Source organism: Pinus tabuliformis, chromosome 9, assembly GCF_031772625.1.
Source record: "Pinus tabuliformis cultivar Carrire ecotype Pingquan chromosome 9, CPIR1, whole genome shotgun sequence".
NCBI classification, from domain to species: Eukaryota; Viridiplantae; Streptophyta; class Pinopsida; order Pinales; family Pinaceae; genus Pinus; species Pinus tabuliformis.
In genome coordinates, this window is record NC_142307.1 from 1,908,776,228 (window position 1) to 1,908,785,131 (window position 8,904).

Genomic DNA, 8,904 nt, shown 5'->3' on the forward strand with positions numbered 1-8,904 from the left:
TCCTCTCCAGTGTTTTTGTCGAAGCTCATTGAGAAGTGAATACTCCCTTAGGTAATCCCTTCTAGGAAATTTTCTTCATTCATAACCCAATTTTTTTATTATGTTATTCTTCTCTGATAACAGGGTTGAATTTTTGAAAGTAATTTCTCTTCGTGCCTTCCACACTTAGCTTACTTTTTTTAAACTACCTCTCTAGAATTCTTGGTGACATCTTACCTTTCCGACGAATTTTCTTGGTTTGCTTGCATACTCTTCTATGCTTTTTCGTGGCTACGATTACTGTTGGGTTACTTAGTTGTTATTTAAAAATACCAACATACCTTTAAACATTAAATTGTCAACCCATAACTAATCTAGTTATTTCAACATTCTCCACACAGTATGTGCAAAGAATAGTGTTTATGTAGCCTAATATGTCTAGTCATATTGAAACGTAAATGCATGAAAACACAAGAAACAACTAGGATTTCCTAAAAGAACATATTTACAAAACTTCATGAATTCAAACAATCAAAATCTTATTTAAGATAATCGAAGCATTAAACCATCTAAAAAAAATTGTCTATGTACAAGCCATTTCCTAGCAAAACTATAGCTACAGGAAATAAAAAACATGCATGAATAGAAACAAATTTGTTGAAATAAATATCAAACCTCCGTCTTAAAATTATTCATCAATCATAGTAAGTGATAGGATAAATAACGCTTTACAAAATCACTTATTATAAATCTAATTCTAAGGATATTTACTCAAATTGTTGTAGCAACTTTTGATGTGATGAAAAATTCAGTAAAAATGATCAATTCTAGAAGGAAATTGAATTATTTCAAAATAGGAATGAAAAAAATGAAATGTAAATTTAATAACACAAAGAGGGTAGTAGTCATTCTAGGATTGGGTCCATGATCACCGGAATTCAACCGCCTTAGAGTGAAATCAGTGCAAGAATTAAAGCTAAACCATGTATGTCTTCGTTATATTAATCAACAACAATATGACAAAGTATGTTTGTAAAATATCAGAGCATAGGTATGAGAATGATAGTAAAAATATTTTTCACCTAGGATTTATTCCTTTCTTTTATAATTACAACCAAGTATATAATTAAAAATAAAGGAGTGATCCTAAGAATCTAAATATTCCCAGGATGCTTAATACGAGTTACAAAATCTCTTAAGCTCCCTCGAAATAGATGAAAAAAATCTCGTTCATAGCTGCTCTTTCCATGATGATTGTAAATCACGCTTATCCAGGTCACATCTAACCCAAGCAACTTCATGTAACTCGCTCTTGTCTAGCTATACAAGGAACAACATCCGCTTATCAAAATCTCTGTCAGTTATCATTTCAAATTGTAAGTGTAACTCATTTTTTCAGGCTCAAATCAATTTGTTTAGAGAATAAATGATGAAACGCTTTATTGACTATTTTCTAAAGTTCATAACACACAAATTACCATATTATATACATAAAATGGCTATAAAAATAATGAAAGGATAAGAAAACAGGGTAAGAAAATGTGTCAATTCTGAAGTCCAACATATCCCCCCACCTTACCTGTTTGCATGACCTAATGAAAACAAATGATTTGCATGGATAGTAATTAAAAAGTAAGTTGGGTAAGAATCCTCTCCATAATGTCAGAAACCATTCCTTCTTCGTATTTCTTTGAGAGCGACATATTTACCTGCTTCAGTTAAGTCATACACAACCTTATAACACATGTTTCATTAAATTTGGAATTAAATAGTGGATTTAGAATTTCAAAATAATGAAATAACTTAATACTAGTGATGTCCTTGTAATAAAAATTTTCGAATTTTAATTATATATGTGTTTTATAATCAATTTGAGGGAACCAAATTATTGGGTACCTGTATCTACACCTTATCCATTTAGGACCCTCTTATAATACCATGTGAAAGTAATCCTCTACCCTATCCATTGCAGCTTGAAATTTTTAATGATTGAAGGGCTCCCTATTTTTTATTTACCTAGTTGACGCCTTCCACATTTGTTTGGATCCTTGTAGAGCCTAAAACTTGATTTCCAGTAGATACTCTAACCCTAAATGAAATACATCATTATGAAAGGTGATAAAGCTTTGACAACACCAGACTTCTCCATAAATCTCTTGTGGTGGATGAGCGTGCATAAAGGACTTCGTGGTCCTCCTGTAACCCAGAGGTTGAGGCCAAGTTCCCATCTTTGGAAAACGTTATAATATTTTTCGCATCTAATTTGATTTTTAGAAAAGGATATGAAAGCTTGAAATTGTACGTCCCCTATGAAAGGGGTAGGGTTCTAATATCTTTGTTCTTCCAAAAAGAAATATGCATGTACAACTCACAGAGGAAATACCATGTGTTATCATCTTGTTTCTGAAAGGAGTCAATAAACTCTGGAACATTACTAGATTCATCAGGTTTCCCAGACTGGACAACCTTGACCTTGAATAATAAGTATCACTCCAACAAAAATAAAGCATAGTTCCTATATGAGGACCTGCATGAAAAGACCTATGAGTATAAAGAATAAAATGTTGGCATTATGATGCATGTGTTGTACTTGATGGAAACCCACTTGTAGCAGAACAACTCACTTGTATATGGTAACTAGATGAATCTACAAAAGAGATATCAGATGTGGCAGAATGCATGGCAGTTGTGTTTACATATGTGACAAAATGCAGGGCAGTTCAAAGGAATTAATTCCAAAGTAATGGACAATGGAATTGTGATATAGGTGTTGTCCTTGATGGCAACTCACTCAGATGAAAGTTCACAATGTAGTAGGTTAGCAGCAAAGGATTACAAATTAGACTCCAGAGATTGAAGAAAGAGAGTAGTTTAAGAAGTATACGCTGGTTCACCTTGTCCAAGAAGTGTATACACGTGGGTTAACATAATAAAAGGAGTGTATATGTATACATGCACTTTCACAGAAGGAAAAACGTGTACATGTTGGAAAACCAAGGTTTTGGTCCGAGGTATTTAGTCCAACGTATTTGGTCTGAGGTATTAACCCTAGGAATTTGGTCCAGGGTATTGGTCCTAAGTGGTTTTGATCCAAGGTATTGACAAAGGCCTAAAACTATATAAGGAGGAGAACATCATTAGGCCAAGTGGTGAAAGTATTGAATATCTTATGAAGTGTTAGATCAAATATGCAGGTTATGGGTTTCTGATGCTTTGCTGGATCTGAACTAAGGATCCACCTATGTGGTTGATGATGGATCAGGATCATAAGGCCTAAAATGAATTATTATTATATGGTTTGATCATGGATACTCTAGATTTGAATGCTAACGCGTAATTTACACTATAAATGTTCTTATCGGGTATGACTGAAGTCTGGAATAGTTGTAATGTTTTAAGTTAGTATTTGCAGATCTGTATGCTAGTTCGCTTTGGTAAAAACACGTATACACGATAGTTCGACACATCAGCATAGCATATACATTATGAAATATGATGGTTGAAGTTACAGTTTGTTCTGGTTGTTAATATAGAGTTCTGGGTTCTCCTTGTGTTTTGGTGACAATGGTGTGAATGTTCAGATTGATTGATTGTGATTTGCTTCAGTGATGTTGATTCAGCTCTTCCAAGTAGTGTATGCAAAAGAAAAGCTTGATGTTCAAGGATGATTGATCTATCAAAGCAGTGCTGCTATTTTACTGCTATCTGTTAATGAAGTCTTTGTAGATATGAAAGTAAAACTGAATGTATAAAGAGTTTGTGTCTCATTGGTTAATTGATTGAGAAATAAGGGTGATCCTTGTTTCTATCTATTTAGAACTCTATAATATGAGATTAGATCTTCAGAATGTCACTGATTGGTACAATTTGTGGTTCAGAGGTTTTATGATTCAGTATATTTAGAGGCATACACAGGTTGGGAAAAAGGAAGTAGCGTATACATGCAGGTTTGCTTCATTAAAGGAGCGTACATTCTGACACATGTCTTTTGAGGTTACAGTTAGTTCTAGTTGTGTTGACATGGAGAATTTTCGCTATACCAACAATGGGAACTAACCCAATCACAGACCCCAATTAGGCCTACTTTCGTTTGGAATGGCTAGTTCCAACGGGTTTTAAGGGACCCCGTAAACTATTAAATGCATTGAAAGATTACTTCTGGGAAGAAGACTTCAATTAAATCAACAAATAAAACAGCTAACCTCTATGTATCAAATCTTGTCTAAACTACTTAAGCTACTCTAATCTAGTCCTAACTATCCTAATCTATCCTGTAGGAGCAAAACAAAAGGAGGTTAAACATCATATATAAATCCCAAGTCCAAATGAATCAATTACTGGTCCACATAAGAACAAGGCTATATTAAATCCTAATCACAATGCAATTACTTATACAAGAATATACATTCCTTTCCATACAAATAACACTTGCAACTGATGTTTAACAAAGTCTGGAATCAACAACCTTTCATGAATTACTGATGCTATTGAATTACATTCAAATAACTAGGAACAACCATGAACTGGTGGTTAACAATATGCATAAAGAAAATCACATTTGTCTTTATACCAACAACAACACACTGATTCTAAACATATCAGAGAAAAGGGAAACAAATTTGAAACAACAGGCTCCTTCTTGAACCAAAAAGTCCTCTTTATTCATAATAAATCAAAGTTGTTTTCTCCAAACAAAAAGCCCTTCTCTCCTATCTAAAGGTAATACTTATGCAGCCCTAAATGACCCTCAGTCTTCCATGACCTTTCATTTCCCCTCTTTTCATTACATAGATCAACATATATAGATGAGAACAGTCGGTGAAACAGCTGACATGCTGAGGTTACCTTTGTTGGAGCGTTCTACTTCCTGGGGGAATGAATGGATGCCTTTGGAATAGAGAAGGATTGCGTATCATTTCTTTGCACTTGTATGGAGTGGCTATCATTCTCTATCATATCATAAAGGAAACTAAAGATGCTGCACTCATCATCCCACATCTGGCATGCTTTGTGATGTATCTGGCAGTGATGAAATCTTGATGGAGAGACGTTGTCATGAGTGCTTCTACTAAACTAAGGGAGTGCTTTCATTATGCACTATGGCAGTCCACATTTCCTTTTGCAGAGTGTGTTTTGTAGTATTGACACCGGGGGTGCGGAGGTGTCATCGTGATATAATTTACCTTTATCCATTACCTGGTTTGTTCGAATTTGCCTGCAGAGATAATTCACATCAGCTATGATTATGCAAATATGATAAAAATGCTTAAAAAACACAAATCTTGCCTTCAGGAAGCGCTTATAACATCAAAAGGAACAATTGTGAAAGAATCACCCCTTGATTTTTAACCCCATATATTGATTAAGTCCTGCCAACGAAAATCCACTATACACTGAAAATCATTGCATAACAACGGACTGGGTGGTATTTCAAAAAGGGTCCAAGTGGTAACTGGTATTGTGAGGAAGACCCCGATTCCATTCTTCAAGTGACACGTAGCAGCTATGAGGAAAGAGGATACCACTTTTTGGGCGGGTATTCCTCGAGCAACTCGTTCACCCAAAAGCTATGTGCACCATTAGATCCATGGAGGGCAGATCAACAGTGGAGGGGCTTAACACAGGAAGACATAGAAAACCCCATGGTCGGGCCATATAATAGACTTCAAAATTTATAGATGGGAACCTATATCATATCGGGTCCGCCATATGAGCTTTTACATTAAAAATTGCAACCGCAGTGTTTTACCGAATACACAGGAATATAAATGAAAACCCGCAGCCGAGCTATACAACGGACTTCAAAATTTATGTACCAGAGCCTATAATCATTGGTGGGTCCGCAGTATAACACTTTCCTTTGAAAATCGGGTCCGGAGCGTTTTAACAAAAATACAAAGGAATACATGGGAAAACTTGGGGCCAGGTCATAAAGCGGACTTCAAAATTTATGCATCTAAATTGATAATTATCGGCGGGTCCCGATAATATATATATCATGGTTAATAGTCCTGGCACATTTTGAATGTAAGCCTTCCCTTTGAAAAACCCCGACTTCCATGTTTTCCTGAAAAAACACAAGAATATATGGGAAAGCCTGCGTCTAGACGTACAATCAGAATTAAAATATTATATTCCTGGATTTATAATTATCGGTGAGTCTGGGGTATAACGATGTGCCTTATATATAGGCCCCAGACCCTGTTGATTGTGATATGCGATATGGCTCCGGACCCGATAATGTATACATTGCAGTTAATAAAGTCATTGGGTCCGGAAGAGTGGCGTACTATATATATAAGCTTTAGACCTAGCTGATAGCGATATGAGATATGGCTCCAGACCCGAAATAAATTTATTTGGGTTGATAATTCCATCGGGTCTAGAAGAGAGCAATGCGCAATGTTAATTGCGATAGGCCCAAAAGGGGTGATTTATGTGTATTTTTGAGTATTTCTCTTATAAAGAGTTATAATGGAGATGAAGGTGTGATGGAAGGTTTTTGAGGGTTGAAAGGGTGCCGATGGAGGATATGAATAAAGGACTAGAAGGATTATAAATGGATCATGAAGAAGATGTTTAAAGAGGGGGGCTTAACCACTAGGAATTGGAGATTTGGCTTGGTCAACGAGTTAAGGCCTCTGGAATAAAACAAATCATTCGGAGAGGTGGAAGATCAACTTTAGGGGACCCATTCAAAATTGTTACCAAGGAAGGTTTTGATAGGTTGGTAGTTGTGGCCACAACAGGTTGTTCATGTAGTGTTTTAGGTTCAGATCTGTGTACTGGTTATAGTGATCTGTTTGTTCCAGTCGATTGGTTGAATTTGATTAAATTTGAATGAATGGTTGATTCAGTTTTGGTTGATTCGGAGATTGATGATTGAGTTTCAAGGATTGGTTGATACAAATGTATTTGATGGTTGTATTGCAGTGGTGATTGATTCTGAGATTCAATGTTGTTGATGGGTTCAGTATGAAAATTGGATGAAATGCGGCCTTTGGATTGGGGTGTTGTGTTCCAGGAGTATCCAGTCTAAAAATTTATGAAACGTGGTCCCTAGAGGAAGAGAGAAGGTTCTAGCCTTCTGTAGGCTAGCTCCTACATACTGGTAAACATATTGGCCAGTACAAGAGCTAGGGGGTTGGAGCTCCCTTCCAGTAGCAGCTGGAAAACGAGTGAAGGTTGGAGCCTTCCGTAGGTTGGCACCTACGTATTAGTAAACGGATTGGCTAGTACAAGAGCTAGGGGGTCGTAGCTCCCTTCCAGTAGAGGCTGGAGAACAAGAGAAGGTTGTAGTCTTCTGTAGGTGGGTGCCTGCATACTGGTATGAGTCTGCACTAGTACAATATTGTAAGAGGGAAAATTTTAAGAACCCCCTCTTAATTTACATGTATAATAAATGGGCGAATCTCGATGGTATATAGGAAAAATGGAAGGCGATTTTATCAATAATATGATATGTATATACAATTTTTTGGCGAATCTCTCACCAGGCATGGTGAATATTTTACTCAATTATAAAATCTTGTGTTTATTGAATACACAAATGAAATCATTGCATTTCTTTAAAATATCTTTTGAAATCAGAATTACTGAAATTACATATCGGTAACCTAGTGGGTGTAGGATAAAATTCACCTGTGCAATTCACAGAAAGCATGAGAAAAAACCTAATACTATATATAAAACCAAGAAAAATTCAAATTCATCACTTCTAGGGACCTCGTAACCACCCTGCCAATACACAAGTATGTTCCTATTTGCAATTAGAAAAATTACCCAAATTACAATCTATTTACTCCAGCATATGTTGGAAAGTTATAGAAGGATGACTAGTGCAATCAATCCATTCCTTTTAGCCCTAGATTTGTTTCAATTTACAACAGAAGTATACAAATATACTTGTCCAATGTCTATGCTTTAACCATTCACCTTAAGATGTTTTTACAATATAATTTCCTAAGTCTATTTAATATCTTCATTATCATAAAAAACCAACCTATATCCATCTTAACTCCACATCTACCACTCTTAGGGGGATGAAATCTATTTATCCCTCTGAGCACTTGGTAGACCCAAAATAAGATGGATCTAAGATGATAGAATTTCCCCTTTAAATATTCTATGCTCACATGAATACCATGGTATTACCATGGGTCAATACCATGGGTTATCATAAACCTGGAGCTTAAAAATTACTATTAGTAATTTATAAAAATTAATAAAATTAATAGTTGATTTTTATTTTATTTTTTATTTTAACCAAGCTAAAATGTTTAACATACATTAAATTACAACATCCATTTTTACTCTTGATCGGATCAAATATTTTTCACTCTATGCTAGTTTGCATGTCGCGATATTTGATACCTCTCAGGGGTTAGTAGATCCAGAGTAAAGATGGATCTATGCTGGTTTAATTCCCCCATTTAAATAGGCTACATTCCAGGTGAATACCATGGGTCAATACCATGTGCCATTTTGGTGAATACCATGGGTCAATACCATGTGCCATTTTTATTTTTATTAATACTAATATTAGGGTTAATAATGTTTTTTTTGCATGGTATTAATAACAATCCAGTCCATGGTATTCGTCCCATAGTATTTTGCCCATAGGTTTCACCTAAATATAACGCATTTTTTGAGTGTTTGTAAATATAAGGTGACTTATGGAGTAAATATAATTTTTTTTTTTATTTGTTTACCATACCTCTCCTTTATTTATATTTTTATTAATTTACCATACCTCTTTTATAAATATGGTATTATTAATTTACCATACCTCTTTTACAAATATGGTATTTGGCCCATAGGATTCACTTAAATAAAACCTTTTTCTTGAGCCTTCATAAAAAGAATGAGGGGTATGGACTAAATATAAAAAGAGGTTTTATTTATTTACCATGCGTCTAGTTTATT